The sequence below is a fragment of the Lissotriton helveticus genome, chromosome 6 (assembly GCF_964261635.1).
Source record: "Lissotriton helveticus chromosome 6, aLisHel1.1, whole genome shotgun sequence".
In the NCBI taxonomy this organism is placed as follows: Eukaryota; Metazoa; Chordata; class Amphibia; order Caudata; family Salamandridae; genus Lissotriton; species Lissotriton helveticus.
In genome coordinates, this window is record NC_136067.1 from 889,695,858 (window position 1) to 889,711,815 (window position 15,958).

The 15,958-nt window shown below is 48.3% G+C and overlaps 2 protein-coding genes across 12 annotated transcripts in view; one reads left to right on the forward strand and one right to left on the reverse strand.

Annotated features, from left to right (window-relative positions):
• LOC144763165 (uncharacterized) overlaps positions 1–4,272 on the forward strand; it is a 233,432-nt gene extending 229,160 nt beyond the window's left edge. For both annotated transcript variants that reach the window (XR_013596170.1, XM_078648502.1), the window contains one exon: positions 3,591–4,272. The gene's annotated coding sequence lies outside the window, so the exon portion shown is untranslated. The remainder of the gene's footprint in view (positions 1–3,590) is intronic.
• Positions 1–15,958, reverse strand: part of KPNA5 (karyopherin subunit alpha 5) — a 418,555-nt gene that overhangs the window by 343,904 nt on the left and 58,693 nt on the right. The gene's annotated exons all lie outside the window — the stretch shown is intronic.

Below are 15,958 nucleotides of genomic sequence, written 5' to 3' on the forward strand. Positions count from 1 at the left end.
CTCATGATGTAAGTTTTTGTGGTGTTTACCCTTAAGCTCAGGTCATGCATGAATGCCACATAACCATCCAATAATCTTTGTAGTCCCACTTGAGTACGGCACATTAAAACATCATCATCGGCGTACATTAGTGATGGAATAGCTCGGCCATTAATTAGTGGAAAATCGTGCCCTGTTTGGATCAGTGCTTTTTCTAAGCTATTTGTGTAACGATTAAAAAGTAAGGGGGCCAGCACATACCCTTGCCTGACCCCCTTTTTTATTGGAAAGAAACCTGTGCATTTTCCGTTTTTACCATAACGTACACTAGCCTTGGCATTCTGGTACGTATGTTTCAGAAAGTATATGATGGTATTGTTCACCCCCAGTTGGTAAAGGACCCCCCACAGCCTCTAATGTATCACACATTCGAAGGCTGCGGTTAGGTCTACGAAAGCTAAAAATAGCATTTTTTGGGGGGGTTAAATTACGTTTCGATTAACATACTCAGGTTGAGGCTTTATTCAACAGTTCCCAAACCTTTACGGAAACCGTATTGGAGATCTGACAAGATTTGTTTTTACTCGCCCCATTCCTGTAATCTCTCTAGTATAATGCGCCCTACAATTTTTGATGAAGAATACAATAAAGATATTGGTCGATAAGATATTGGGTCTTGTCTATTTCCCTCTTTGAAAATTGGGACTCAAATGGATTTAGTCCAAGTCTCAATGTACTTGGAAGAGTAACCAGCCCTTATTGTTTGGGTCAATATAGGGCCCCATAGGTCTACATTTGCCTTATATAGATCTACAGGAATCCCGTCAGGGCCGGGCGCCTTACCCCCCCTTACTTGCCAGTATTGCCCTATTAACCTCTTCTATGATAATTTGGAGGTATTTATATGTGTACGTGGTGGAGAGTTATTTTTATCACCTTCCTTGTCTAAAATTTCTGTCAGATTTGTAGAATCTTGATTACTAAAAATTGTGGTGAAATGTTCTATCCACTGATCTGCCGTTATGGCTATTTCTATGTTTGGGGTATCCCCTGAGTCTAAAAAGGGTGCCCGTACAGCCCTCCAGAAAGCCGCCCCATCGTTGGACTTAGCCGCTTCTTGTAGGGTTTCCCATAGTTCCTCTTTTAGCTCCCTCTTACGTTCTTTTATTGCATTCGTATAGGCCTTCCTTGCATCCCATAGCATAAAAGGGTTCCTGGGAATATTATGGGTCTCTCTTTTCAGTATGGAATATGCGTTGGTACATTTTGAATCAAACCATCCTTTGGCTTTTCTTACAGGAATATTATTGGTTTTCCATAGTGTTTCATTTATTACTCTTGTAATTTTTTCGAAAAGATGTCAAAACTATTTAATGTGTTGTATCTTCATTTAAAATAGCCTCTATTTATATAGTACGTTTTACCTCTACTTTTTTTGTTACTTCTGGAGGCGATACCATCTGCCATTTTAGGTCATAGCCCTTTTTCCTATTAATTTTCAACTATTCGGGGGGATAGACAATTTTTTGATCCTGGTTAGTATTGGTGGTCAACAGATTCAGCAATATACTCAGCGGAAAATGATCACTCAGTGTGATATCATGTGTTACAAGATGGATCGTCTTTGGTGTTAGGTTCGAAGAAACTAAGATATAATCTATAACTGTAGAACACCCTCTCCTGTTAAAAGTTCTCTTAAAGGGCATTGGGTTATTACTTAATTCATTTGCATAGCCTAAGTCAAGCTCACATACCATTTCATTTCGAATATTCCCATATTGTGTATGTGTAAAATGTGTTTCACATTCACTGTCATCATTTATGATACCACAAACATTTGTACCGTTTTTTGGGCACAGTGCAATATTAAAGTCCACCCCCCCCCCCCCAAATGACATACATATCCCCTCTATCTTCTCTTGACAGTCTTTTGAGAACTTTTGATAAGTTTACAAGAATTCCAACAATCTTATCCGGGGGTGAATTATTATATTAATGTATCAATATCACTCTTTGCTTACTTCCCAAACACATCTCCATCAGTTGGTAATTTACATCCTCGTATTTCAATGTGTTTTTCCCAATATTTAGCATATTAGACATATATATATAGGTAAACACCCATTTGCCCTCCCATGGTTTCCTCCAACTGCGGTCATATGTTATGTACGATATCCACTCAAATGTACGGACTCCTTTAACTATGTTTCTTGCAAACTTATGATTGGGTACCCTTCTACAAATTTACACCACTCTGGGTTATCTATCTTAGTTTGTAAGCCTGCTACATTCCAAAAAGTCAATTTTAACAGCATATTATCATCATTGTGTGTTCCTTCTGGAGTATTTACCTCTATCACAGGGTTGATAGGAATGGTCGTAAGATCGGTCACAGGACAACCCTGTACCATTGTTATCGGGAGAGGGGCCTGGGTACATTGTGTTTGTAGTGGAATATTCTTTACAAGTCAATCCTGCTCTTCCAGGCTATACAAACTTTCATACCTATTTGCTGTATGAATGTTGTACTTCGATTTTATTTTTATCGGGTAAGCCCAAATCATTTGGTGGTTTGTAAAAATACCCTAGTGGGACGAAATTTATACTTTGGAGGTTTATCAAAAACTCCCAAGACGTTCCAATATTATTTCTATTAAGAATGTGGAGGCAAAGGTTAAAACTATGCAATTCCCTACCAAAGCTTTTTGAGATTTCCCAACCCAGGCTGCTCTTCTAGCCATTTTAAACTCGGAGAATATCGCTCTGTCCAGGCCTGTCCTAGTATTTAGCCAGAGTAGGGATTTATTACTCAGGTTCTCCCAAGGTTCACTTTCTTGTCCCGTTAACTGTGGCACATTTATTAGAATTATAATATACGGGTTTGCTTCCGGAGGGAGATCTAGATACTTAATATTTTGTCCCTTTTTAATTTGTGTTGGACGTGAGAAAGGTTGGCTTGCATGTGATATGTGATGTGAGTGGTGACTGTGATGTGTGCCTGTATGAGGCATTGGGCCACCATGGCCTTACTGTTCTGCTCATGCATGCAGTTCTCAGTCCTTGACAGATTTTTTGTGTACACATGGTCACTCTTCTTTGGGATGGTGTGGGGAGTCCATATTGTGCCGAACTGCAGTGTCCACTAAATGAGTGTGACACCATGTCTGTCTACTTTGCATGCACCATGATGGTTGAGGCCCACACATCCAACGACAATGTGAACCCTGATTGGCACATGGTGATTGCTATGGCCTAGTTGGCATTGTGGCATGTGTAGTCAATACAGGTGTGTGTGGTCCCCTCTGGTTCCCTGTAGGGCTGTAAGCGGTGATGTGTGTTGTGGCTACATCATGTCCATGGGGCAGGTCAATGTGGGCTGGGGGAACACCATCCATGGGCAGGGTGTAGTGCTGTGTGGCATGGACATGCCTCACTCATGGCAGTTTGTCTACATGACAGGCACTGTTGTGGTCTATATAGGGTGTAGATGCACATTGATTGCAGGATGTGGTGGTTACCATGTAGCTCTAGGCCTCTACTGTGCTGCATTGATCTGAAATCGTGTGACCAGATGATGACACTTACACACCCTGTTTCTCTCACTAATGCAGATTCACAAGACGCCACGGCGGTACATGATCCAGAAACAAGTGGTGGCGATACCAGCACGACAGCGGAGGCGAGTGAGACTGAGCCAAGTGACACTGAGCACACCAGCGCTCCTGAGGGTGACAGGAGTGTGTATGAGGAATCTGTGGCTGAGACACAGAGTACCACTTCATCTGATGCCAGCCGGGATGCGTCCCTGTTGGCAGGCACAGGGGATGGGGAGTCTGCTGCAGCATCTGACACCCAGCGGCCACTGCCCAGCCTCCCATCAACTTCCTCTAGTGCTGGCCGTCACCGTGTTACTAAAAGGGGACGTTTAACATTCACACATGGCACCGCTGCCCCTGCACCTGTCCCCCCTGCTGCCCTCAGTGCAGAGTGCGTGGAGCTCCTGCGACAACTTTGCGTTGGCCAAACCGCCCTGCTCAATGCCTTCAGTGCCCACGATCACAAATTAGGCCAGGTTCTAGCATTCATGGAGGGCATACACTCTGACGTGGGTGGGCTACACCGTACAGTCCAGGCATTGTCAACCACAGTCACGTCAGCCCTCAAACAGGCTCATGGTCCCATTGCAGCTCAGGTGCCTATGACGACCATCCATTCAGTGGCCACATCAGATGACAGTGACCACTTGGGACCTACGTCAACTAAACGTTACAACACTAGGAGCACAGGTCAGACCCAAACTAAACAATCCCGTCCACAGACTCCATCCCCAAAGATGAGCAGGGCCCCCCAATATGCACAGACAAGGTGAAGTCACAGAAGAGCAAGGTCAGAAGATCATTGTGGCAGACATCAGGCTCACATGATGCAGAGGCATCACCAGAAATGGACTCACCTATGCCCACAGAGGATGTGTGGCATGTCATGGCTACACCTGGGGAGAGCACAGGGACACAACCACCCACCACATCAACCCCAAAACAAAGTACATCGAGGCAGGTGAAGGAGAGCCCTGTTGTGACCAGCCCAGTCATTGAGGCAGAGGGGAGCCCTGTTGTGACCAGCCCAGTCATTGAGGCAGAGGAGAGCCCTTTTGTGACCAGCCCAGTCATTGAGGCAGAGGAGAGCCCTGTTGTGACCAGCCCAGTCATTGAGGCAGAGGAGAGCCCTGTTGTGACCAGCCCAGTCATTGAGGCAGAGGAGAGCCCTGTTGTGACCAGCCCAGTGATTCATGAAAAGGAGGGCAGTGTAGACACCACCCCTGGGGGGAGTGGGAAGGTGGGCACTGTAGGGGGTACACCTTCCAGAGGGGGTAAGGTGGTCCGGAGGCGTAGCCAGCCCAAGCGTTCTGCAGGATCAAGCACATCACCAGAAGGGGTGCCAGTGTCTGCCCCTGATGTGGGACAGTTGGTGTGTGTGCCTGTTGTGTCCTCACCACTTCCCACCAACCCCAAGACAGGGAAGCCATTTCATGTTCCCAAAAAGTGGAAGGGCACCCCTCCAACCTCTCCCACCCACACTGTGTCAGGGGTGTGCATGACTCCACCTCCACGTGCCACAGTGCCACCTGGTCCACACAGCCCTCCACCTTGCAGGCCCTCTGTTATTACCACATCACATGGGCCTCTGTCACACCAGTCAAGTGGGCCTGCTGTCCCTGACACACAGCCAGGTCCCAGTCCGCATGACAGCCAGGAGTGAGTTGTCAACACCCTCATACGCCTGTGCCCCACACAGGTGTGCTAGTCAAGACCATTGTTTGCGACCTGGGTGTGTTGCTAACCTTGTTGCTCTGATGTGCTGTACTGTCCCCTGTGCAGCCTCTCATGTACTTGCTGTCTCCCCTGCCAAGGACTCTGGGCCCGTTGCTCTGATGTGCTGTACTGTCCCCTGTGCAGCCTCTCATGTACTTGCTGTCTCCCCTGCCAAGGACTCTAGGCCTGTTGCTCTGATGTGCTGTACTGTCCCCTGTGCAGCCTCTCATGTACTTGCTGTCTCCCCTGCCAAGGACTCTGGGCCTGTTGCTCTGATGTGCTGTACTCTCCCCTGCCAAGGACTCTGGGCCTGTTGCTCTGATGTGCTGTACTCTCCCCTGCCAAGGACTCTGGGCCTGTTGCTCTGATGTGCTGTACTGTCTCCTGTGCAGCCTCTCATGTACTTGCTGTCTCCCCTGCCAAGGACTCTGGGCCTGTTGCTCTGATGTGCTGTGCTGTCCCCTCTGCAGCCTCTCATGTACTTGCTGTCTCCCCTGCCAAGGACTCTGGGCCTGTTGCTCTGATGTGATGTACTGTCCCCTGTGCAGCCTCTCATGTACTTGCTGTCTCCCCTGCCAAGGACTCTGGGTCTGTAGCTCTGATGTGCTGTACTGTCCCCTGTGCAGCCTCTCATGTACTTGCCGTCTCCCCTGCCAAGGACTCTGGGCCTGTTGCTCTGATGTGCTGTACTCTCCCCTGTGCAGCCTCTCATGTACTTGCTGTGTCACCTGCTTTGGACTCTGCCCTTCCTGTTTGTGTTTAACCTGTGCATAGTCTCTTCCATTAGTACATGATTTTGGGGTTTGCTGTTGTCTACTAATGTTGTATTGCTACATCTGTGCAATATATGAATAAATACAGATACTTCTGGTGTGTGTTTTATCAGTCTCCTTGCTGAAGTCCTTTTCTTGTTTGCATTTGCTTGACTGTGTACCATGCTCTATTTTTCAGTTCACCATTGGTAGGCTCTTTGGCCATCTTATTTTTAGACAGGGGTGACAGGGTCTTCAGTCCATTCTGGCCCAGCTGATGTTGTACTCTGTGTTGGCTTTTTTACAGGCCATGCAGTTTTCTTGTTGGTGATTTGCTATTGCTGCATACACTGTTCACTGGTCACCTTGGGGGACACTGGCAGCACAGGGTGTGCAGCTGTTCAGTGGTTTTGTAGCTGTCTGTGATGTCATGAGGTATGTGTGTGTTTTCCTTTCTGTGCGCCCAGGCGTGTATGTGTATGGTCATCTTGTGTTGGCCCTTAGTCCTGGTGGCATGGCTTACATGGCATGTGCGATGTTGGGTGTGGCATAGGTGTGCAGTGTGAAGGGTGTTAGTTTGTAGTGTATGTATGTGTGCCCCTGTATGGTGTGAGACACACATGTGTCAGCCAGGAGTTGTATGCCTGTTGTTTGTTTTGTCTTGCCCGGTGTGGATGATTGTATGCAATTGTGTGGGCTGTGGGGAGTGCACTGGTGTTGTGTGTTACTTGTCAGCCAATCCTGAAGTGCCTGTGTCCCTGGTTGTGTGTTGTGTGTAGCAGTGTGTGTGTATTGTGCTTGTTGTTACAGTGCTTGTTGGTGTGCCTGGGGGTGCACGGGATAAGCACCTGGCCTGTGGCTAGCTCGGGTGGGGTGCAGTGTGGTTTGGGGTGGTGTGTCCCTGTGATGTTGGTGCCCAGCCCATGCCTTGGTGTGACCTTGCCGTCTGCATAGTGCGCATGTGTTGACCGCGGCGGTGACGTTACCGTGGCCGGAACGTTGCTGCTGGTTGGCGGACGTTGTGTGTTCTGGATGCTGTGGGGTGCCTTGTTGTGAGGTGGGTGATGTGTGGGTGCCCATGTGGATGTGTTGTGCCCCCCAGCAGGATGCCAGTGTGGTGCTTGGGCCCTGTGTCGGCATGTGTTGTGTGGTGCATATGTGTAGTGGCGTACCTGCGGCGGCGTCCGCGGCGGCCCATCTGGCGATAGTGTTGCAGCAGGTACATGACCGGATGCATATGGAGGGCTGGGTCCATGGGGTTCATGTCGGGTCTCGGCGTTCGTGCTCCGCTGTCGACTTTCCGCCTGCTTCAGCTGTGCGGTGTCTCCGCTGCGGTGCGTCTGCTTGTTTGGGCCATCCTATTTTGTCGAGCGGGGCGGACGTCATCGGGCGCGGCAGAGGGTCTCGATAGGCTACCTCCGCCGCGGTGGCGGGCGCACTTTGATGGCAGTGCGCGGCGCTCCGCGGCAGACGGGAAATGACCTGTGTTTACCTATCCTAATGTGGCGGACGTGACTTCCGCTGCTCGCGGGCGGAAAAAGCTGTTTTTCCGCCCCGCTACCACCGCGGTGGTCCCACCGCCCGACATCCTAATGGACCCCTTAGTTTTTATGTATTGTTTCAAACCATACTTCTGCCGTTTCTAAATTACTTGTCTCTTTTTGAGTGCTTAGCCTGCAGAGATGTCAGATATTCGCTATTTGCAAGTACCAGTTCTAGCCATACCTTTGGTAATTGACATTTTCTCATAAAAACCTAGCAGGTAAACGCGATGGCGGCGTGGCTCGTGACTTGAATGTTAATGACACCTTAGCACCCTCAGGAATCCTGAGATGGGCACAAGCTGTGGTATTTCCTGAAATGCAGGCGTTAGCTATTGCAAGACTTGCTAACTGCAGAGAAATAATATTAAAAATCCAGGAACACCTTGTGTGCTCCCAATGACGTACACTCGTACGTGCATCATGTGTAGCTACATTTGTTAGTGAATTCAGAATAACTGGTTCTTGAAGCGTTCCTCTCCAAAGCCTTTTATTGCCATTCCGTTATAATACTGGCCCGAGCATCACCCGCAACCTAGTCACCCATTATCTGCCAAACAGAAGCCTTCGCTCCAGCCAGACCTTTCTGGCAGTGACTCCCAGAATAAAAAGATCCAGGTCTGGCGGGAGGACCTTCACCCACAACGCCTCCAGGACATGGAATGCCCTTCCACTTCACCTCAGAGCCAACCCCAACCTCACCTCATTTCGCAAACAGCTTAAAACCTTCCTTTTCAATTCACCCCTTTAACCTACGCCCCCTCCTCTGCGTCTCTGACAGGTTTTGGTCTCACCAGCGCTTGGACGCCTCAGGGCAGCAATTCGCGCTATACAAATATAAATACAAATACAAATACAAATACAAATACAAATACTCCTCCTCTTTTTTTGGCTTAGATCCATCACTACAGGGCAGGTAATTAATAGCTATTAATACCCGCATTAAAGTGCTAAAAGCTTAATATCAGATATTGTAGGCTAAAGTGATGGAAAGTTGCACTGCTATCTATGCAAGGGAGATTATTTACAAGGTGCTAACTTATTAAGGAAGCGTACTGCGCCTATTAAGCCACTTTGCAATGTATAGACCAAGATGAGTCTTAATATAGTTTTGGGTCCACAGGCCCTTTGCAGTTGATAATAAAAATTTTGTTGTTAAAAAAAATCAATGCGAGGGAGGAGACAGCAAAACACGTACACAAATAAAACGCTCTGTGTTTGTTTTCGGGTCATTAAGAAATGGAGCAAAGGTAATAATATTGTTAAATGGGACCGTTTTATGGCAAAAGAGAAGTAATTTAGGCAGGGAGTGGTTAGAACGGAAATGTTCTGAGAAAAAGATCGTGGAGGCCCTAAATGTTTTAGAATGTCAGCACAGTTACTGGCTTTACATAATAAGTTCTCGGATGCTTGTTTCCGTTCTGGGAAGGACATGGCTTTTGTAGTTCGGACTGGACTGTTCCCATGGGGCACAGGGTCAGCGCTGATTTGCATATCGCCATTGTCTAACCCAGGGTGGTGTGGAGTGGAAAAACGATGGATTTGGGCCCAGATCTTTTGACTGGGGTGAATGTGTGACATTGATCCACATTCTGTCCATCACTGTTGTGTTTGCAATTACATAATAAGTTGACATTGCTTATTCTCTGCGCTCCTAATCCGAGGCTCATCGCTGAGTTTGGTTTCCTTTCTTTGCCTTGTACAAGGGATTTCAGGCTGTCGGTTTATCCTCTTTTGTGTGGTCCTCTAAGCTTGGGAGGTAAAGAGTCCATAAGGTCTCAATTCCACAATTAAACAGAATTTTTAGTAATATCATTTGCCAATCTGAGTACATATATATACAGTAACATGATGAATGCATTCTGACAATAAGCAGCTTATTGTGCACTTCCGATATGAGGCTTTAGGCGCACTTATTTCCCTCCCCCATATCCCCTGGATATCCATCAACGTTTTAAAACTTCGTCTGGCAAAGTCAAAGATACAGCCTGGTGAAGAGGATTCCTTGCTCTGGAATTCTGCCTATTGCTGGACTCGACCAGTCTCTCTCTGATCATAGGCTTCAGCTTTCTAAGATTTTTGATTGGGCCTATTTGCCTTCCGATGCCGGAGCCCTTGTTATCTCTTTATAATTTCATATCTAGCTTTTACAGATTCTCCCAAACTGTGTGTAGTGCCTCAGAACGTATGAGGATTTCACGGCTGAGGTCTGCCCACCAGGCCACAGACAATTGCTCATTGCATTGAAAAGCCATACAAAGTGGTGTCCTCTCCTACTATGCTTTCAAGAGGTCCCTGGTTCAAATCCAGGAGTCCCCTCCGGTTTAACGGAGTGGAAGACCTTTTGAATCATTAACGAAGAATCAAAGCCCCTATTACTGTTTGCATGTTCTTCAAAATGTATTTCAATTGAATTTAGAACAGGGATGCGTGTGCTGCAAAAACTGTAAACTGTTCCCTCCTACTGTAGCCCAATGGGTCATTTGGTTTATGCAAGAGGCAGGTATTGAAACCAAGGTGTTTGGGGCCTATTCAGCAACTGGAGCGAAGCCTCGTAAGCTTTTTGCTTAGGAGCGCGTTTGGAGAATTTAATGCACTATGAAGACTGGTCCTCAGACTCTACCTTTGAGAGGTTCTATTTTAAGCCGGTTTTGGAAGTGGCTCAACTGGTAGTGAGCAAGCTTTGAATTAGCATAATCCTCGCTTCCGGTCCTGACGCAGAATGAATATTTGCCTAGCTTAAGTGATGGTAAGTTTCAATTCTATTAAGGACATGGAGGTGAGGATTATCCCACCCAGCAATCATTGTGGAGGACGAGCGTTGCCCCCCCCCCCCCACGTTCTGGAGTAAGTAACTCTGTTTCAAAGTTAGGGTTGATTATGTTTTTCTTATGTTCAGAGTATTATATGCTATGTCTTAATTACAATGAATTGTTCATAGTGTTTCTTGGTTGAATTTGTACTTTGCTCTAGGATTAGAATGGTCACTAATGAGTCCTGTTGTTGCAGGGAATGATCATTCGAAACAAGATGCATGAGAAGCTGGTGATGCCATAACTTGTGAGAAGAAAGAGGGAGACTAGACAGCACAGCAAGGAAGGACCAGGTTGAGGTTGAGCTGTGGAGCTAAAGAAAGGACTTATGGACTGTGTTGAGATTTGTTTTACCTAATGTTCATGGGAAAAGTAGTTTTTGGTGTTAAAATGGCTCTTGTGTTTTTGGAATGTACATTAAAGTGAAGGAAGAAAGCATAATCCTCGCCTTCGTGTCCTTAACAGAATTGAAAGTTACCATCACTTAAGCTAGGCAAATTATCATTGATAAACAACTCGTGCATCCTAAACGCCTTGCAAGCAGAGGTGATACACTAAACCATCAGGCAAATAAAATGGACATTCGAGTAGTCACACTTTAGCAGTCTTTGTTTTAGGTATTGATGAAAAGTGAGAGAAATTACCTCATAATGCGAGTTCAATCTAAGAACTAAACAAATGTTACCTTGCGCTTGTGTAAAAAAGTGATTGACAAACTGGTGCAGTTACCAAAAGTCCTAGAGGAACTACTGGGAGCAGCCAAATCAAAATACACCCAATGGCTTGGATAATACAATTGCACCAGTAAGTCCAGAGGAGTTAACTCTCTAATAAGCGTTGAGGGGCTTAGGGGGCAATTCCTCCACAAAGAGTGGAACCGTTGGTTGTATCTGCAGCAGGAGACCAACTCAGTAACCAACACTGGGCACTGGAAAACATTAACAAGCTTGTTGCTCCATGGCTGATGCCAGAAAAGGCAGAAACAGCTAACAGACTAAGAGACTAACAGCCTGATTCATCAAAGTCCCGATTAGCGAGTCCTTAATAGCGATTATTAAGGAATCGCTATTAAGGAGTAGCAAAACGGGATTCATCAAAAAATGCGAGTAAAGAAAGCGAATCGCAACCGTCCGCTAAAGGCGATAGCGATTTTACAATTTCTCAGAAAAATCGCAATATCCGTCCATTTCCGTGTAGGAATAGCGAATTCGCTAATAGCGAGGAATTGCGATCTCGCCAATAGCGAGATCACAAAAACGGGAAGTCGCATTTCGAGCACAGTGATGACATCACAACCAGGAAGCAGGCAGTTCCCACCCCATTGAGAACACTGAGGCAGAGATTGAAGCAGCACCACACAGAGCTCCCCTCAAAACACCTCCAGACTTCGATATTTTGGACATTAAAGACTGCAGCTATGCCAAAGGGGGCAGCAGCAGGGCCCAATGACACCGGGCGCAAGCGCAAGATTAAATTTTCAGAGCAGGAGCTGGAGCATCTAATTGATGGAGTCTGCCATGACCACAACAAACTTTTTGGCAAGCACTCCAGGAGGGTGCCTGAGGCCGAGAAACGGCGACTGTGGCAGCGCATTCGCGCCAGAGTCAACGCAGAGGGAGTAACACAGAGGTCCATAGACGACCTCAAAAACAGGTGGTACGACCTTCAAGGTCGTGCCAAGGAGAGGGTGGCTGAGAGGCTGGGTGAGAGCCTTGGCACTGGAGGGGGAGATCCAACAGTCCCTCCCAACACCCCCATGGAGGATCGTGTGGAGGACACACTGCAGCGTGAGGCATGTGTTGGTGTCATCCCTCTGGACACATCCCGACCCACCCAAGACAGCCAAGGTAAGTGGCATGCGACTGCGACCCTGTCCCCTAACAATGGCCATGACCCTATAGCCTCCCATGATCAACCCCAGTCATGCAGCCCATGCACATCAGAAATGCCCTATTGCATTGTGGGACAAGTAGTCCGCCCACAACTTACAAACACTCCAATGCAGCCAGACATGTCCCAATGCCCGCAATGCAACAGTCAGTCAGGGAATGTTAGCCAGCATGCATGTACCAACTGCACATGTCAAAGATACATGCAATTAATCTACGTCCACTTCCCATCACAGGTGGCGCAGAAAACACCAGCAGTGACAGCGAGAGGCTGCAGATAGATGAGGCATCAGAGGAGCCTGAGGGTGAGGAGGAGCAAACATCCACACAACCAGCTCCATCAGGCAAAGCACAAGTGCCACCATGCAGACGACCACCAGCAACGCCAGCTCCATCAGGCACAGCACCAGTGCCAGCTGCAAGACCACCACCAGCAATGCCAGCTCCATCAGGCACAGCACCAGTGCCAGCTGCAAGACCACCACCAGCAATGCCAGCTCCATCAGGCACAGCACCAGTGCCAGCTGCAAGACCCATCCCAGTGGCACCATCAACATCAGGTGCTGCTAGACCTGCGACACAGCGCACACCTACTGTGGGCAGCCAGCACAGCAGGCATGTCAGGGAGCCACAGCAGAGTACAGCACTCACCGGCAGGAGGGCGATGGCTGTGCGTGTGCCAGGGCTCAGTATTGAGCGCCGCATGCTGCGCGTGCACCAATTGCAGGCACCACGCCAAGGTGCCATACAACTGCAGCTCCACAACATAGGCAGAAATGTTGCCAATGTGTCTGATCGAATTGACGAGATGACAACTGCCATGGAGGCAAACACAGCAGCCATCATCAGCCAGCGCAACATTGCCCGCCGCCGCCACCGCCAGCTACTGACGCGCCTCACGGCCTACACGCGTTCCAACTACGTGATAGGAAATGCCACCTCCCAGCTGTCCCGTCGGTGTCTGGCAATGCAGCTGCAGATGGTACAATGCAGCGAGGACGTGGCACGTGTACTTGAGCATGTGACCACTGCTGTTCTGGCCCTACAACCAAATGGCCCAGCCAATGCTGGGGGGGATGACACATGCGAGGGGACATCGAGTGTCAGCAGCCTGTCTGCAACACAGGTCGGTGTCCTACGCCGCAGCAGCAGGCCCAGTGTGGGATTGCGTGCCCTGCGGGAGGAGGAGCCTGAGAGGCGACTGGGTGCTGCGCGCCGGAGTCGCACATGACATTTCAATCCATGGGCAGGGACATGCTGCTGACATAAGCATGTCGTGTCTACAACAGTGATCAGTATGGCGCAATACTCATCACATGTAAAGCATAACAGTTATTCCATATTATTGTGCAATCAACAATAATATTTATTCAAGCATTGAACATCGGACTCCTGTCATTATTTCCATTGTCATGCATTTGTGAAGTGTTGGGTGAGGGGAGTGGGTGACCTAGAAATAGTTCATTGTGATGTGGTTGCGCCGTCTGTGTCCTTCAGCTGGATGTTCCCCGCGTGCATGACGCGCATGTGCAGGTGGCCGGTCGTCCCCTTCCGACTCACTGCCAGATATCTCTACAGGAATCCGGCGCTTGGTAGCAATGTTGTGTAGTATTGCACACACTGACTACGTATCAAGAGAGAGAGAGAGGACCAGAAAGCTAGTCCTAATCCCCGGGGTTTATATAATGTTAATCAAAAAGAGACTAGCTTATGCATTATGAGTAGAGCAATGGTTTAATGACTCAGGTATGTTTTGTCATGGGAGCATCTGGTTGGTATGCTCATGAAGCCCTTACCCACCAACCTAGTTGGTGGCATGCTTCATCATCGGGCCCACCCAGTGACACCTAGCGTGTCCCGGGTGTGCTTCGACGCCTGATTACAGCGGAGCAGGTATGTCGCTGGGTGTGCGGTGAAGAATGTTGTGAGTGTGACGTTAAAACGGCTTGGCGATGGTCCCAGTACCCGAAGGTGAATTAGACTTTAATACCTGGGCCACCGTCAGCGGTTAAAAAAGGCTGTGGGATGTTGGAGGCAAGTTACGACCTCCTACATCCATGGTAAGTCAACATGTTTCAGCCGGTATGCGAAGGAGGCACACAGGTTCAGAGCAGATCCTAACCAGAAAAGCTGGTCAATCCCCTGCCTCTTCACTACCTTGAAGCATAATACTGCTCAAACTAGCGTGTTTGGAGAAGGGAATCCCCCCCTCTCACACATAGACGAACACTTAAGGGCGTGTATACACATAGTCTGAATTACACACCCACTAGTCTAAATCACATACACTTACTTTTAATTAGTCCTGAAGAAAGCCAGCATATTCATAAGGCACTGGCTGAAACATGTTGACTTACCATGGATGTAGGAGGTCGTAACTTGCCTCCAACATCCCAGAGCCTTTTTTAACCGCTGACGGTGGCCCAGGTATTAAAGTCTAATTCACCTTCGGGTACTGGGACCATCGCCAAGCCGTTTTAACGTCACACTCACAACATTCTTCACCACACACCCAGCGACATACCTGCTCCGCTGTAATCAGGCGTCGAAGCACACCCGGGACACGCTAGGTGTCACTGGGTGGGCCCGATGATGAAGCATGCCACCAACTAGGTTAGTGGGTGAGGGCTTCATGAGCATACTAACCAGATGCTCCCATGACAAAACATACCTGAGTCATTAAACCATTGCTCTACTCATAATGCATAAGCTAGTCTCTTTTTGATTAACAGTATTGCACACAATGCGGCAGCAGACATCAGGACTGTAGTACATTGCCCCACCAGTCTTGTGGAGTATGCGGAATTTGCTCTTAAGTAGCCCAAATGTCCTCTCAATGCAGTTCCTTGTGCGTATGTGCGCTACATTGTATCGTCGTTGCTGTGGTGTAGCAGGGTTGAGGTATGGGGTGAGGAGGTATTCACGGAGAGCGTAGCCACTGTCACCTGAATGAGAGGAGCAGAGTGTGAGTGCCTGTGCAGCGCAGCTACTTCATCACAGTGTAACATTGTGGGGCAAGTGTACTTAGCAAGTAGGTGTCCTTCACCAAAGTGTCCCCTGGCCAGTCGTGTGTGGAGGCCGCAGTGCCGGAATATGAATGAGTCATGTGTGCTCCCTGGGTACTGTGCCACTATGTCTGTGATGTAATTCTTGGCGTTGCACACCATCTGGATGTTGAGGGAGTGGTAGGACTTGCGGTTGCGGTACATGTATTCGGTTTGTGCAGGTGGGCAGATGGGGACGTAGGTACAGTCAATGCATCCTATCACTTGTGGAAATTGCGCAACATTGTAGAATTGATGCTTGGTCTCATCCAAGTCCTGTTGGCTTGTGGGGAATTTTATGTGCTGGTGTAGCTGGGTCAGCATTGCATCTAGGAAACTCCTTAGGCAGCGGGACATGGTGGGCTGGGATATCCCCCCAGCAGCGGCAACTATCCCCTGGAAGCTTCCAGAGGCCAGAAGGTGCAGGCTGCACAATACCTGGACATGTGTGGGCACTGCATTGGTCCGCCTTGTTGGGTGCTGCATCAGGGGGTCCAGGTCCTGGATTAGCTTGATGATCATTGGCCCATTCAGGCGGTACTTAGCGTATATTTGCTCTCTGGTTTGACCCAGCAGGGTGACCCGCTGGCGGAATATCCTCTCAAGGATCCTGCGTCTGTTCCGTGCA